This window comes from Myotis davidii, unplaced genomic scaffold, assembly GCF_000327345.1.
Source record: "Myotis davidii unplaced genomic scaffold, ASM32734v1 scaffold854, whole genome shotgun sequence".
NCBI lineage: Eukaryota > Metazoa > Chordata > Mammalia > Chiroptera > Vespertilionidae > Myotis > Myotis davidii.
Genome location: NW_006285939.1, coordinates 2,060,162 through 2,061,367, shown reverse-complemented (window position 1 = coordinate 2,061,367; position 1,206 = coordinate 2,060,162).

Here is a 1,206-nt window from a genome sequence, read left to right as displayed (position 1 = left end):
CCTGTGGCCGGCCCCGCGCGCAGGGTCAGCTCGGCCCAGTTTGATGTCGGTTAAGTATCAGAGCTGTTTGTTGTTTGACCGAGAGGATCGGGCTGAATGCGCGTCGGCACTTGGGGCGTTGGGTCCCTGGCGTGGGGAGGGCAGAGCCGGCCGCGCGAAGGCTGTCAGGTGGTTTCCCACGGAGCGCCCTCGCCCTGCCGTCGCCCGTTCCACGCGGCGTCCCTTCACCGTGTGCCTCCCGTCTCCTCGTCGCGCTGCTTTCTCCGTCTGCGCTGGCACAGTCGTCCACAGACACATTTGGATCATGCCATCACCTCCGTGTGCAGAACTCGGAAGAGTGGGACCCTTGCGCTTGGAGTGAAGTCCACGCTCGCTTTACCCAGGCCGCGCGGTCTGGGCCTCGCCCACCCTCCTCTTCACTCCCGGCTTCCAGCCTGTGTGCGCGCAGCCAGACTCCAGCCTGGAGCCCCGCCCCCCGCAGAACCCGTGCTGTGAGGGGAGGACAACGAAGATACTGTTTCCCCTTAAGCGGTGCAGAGCGTAGATTTGCACAATGAATGTAAAGTAAATGCTCACTGTGCCCACTCCTTCCATTTTCCAAGTGCACCAGCCCTTACCAGCCTTAGGAATACACATACCGTTTCTTTGCAAAAAAAACCGCTCACTCCACTTGTGGCCGATTAACTCATTTGTTCTTCAGATGCTGGCTTAAACATCGCTTTGTCAGAGGCCTCCCTGCCCTCCACAATGTCACTTAGGTCCCTCTGTTACTTTGTCATACAGAATCCTGTGCTTTCCTCTTACAACAGTTACCACAGTGACATTTGTGTGTGTATACTGTATATATTTTATATATCCATATACAAATATGTCTCTTGTACAGTGTTCTCTGTAGGTTATCTCCCTGCTCCCTTTCCAGCTATTGCATGTTATAGTTTTTCTTGACCTAGTTTTCCTCTCCCAATTCATTATTACTTTACTAGAGGCCCGGTGCACAAATTTCTGCAACAGTGTGGTCCCTCATCCTGGCCTTTGGGATCAGCTGAAACCAGCTCTCCGACATCCCCCGAGGAGGTCCCAGATTTCGAGAGGGTGCAGGCTAGGCCAAGGGACCCCATGGGTGCACGATCAGGCTGGGAGGGACTGTGGGAGGGCTCCAGGGCATGTCCAGCTCATCTCGCTCAGTCCAGATTGGCAGGACCCCAG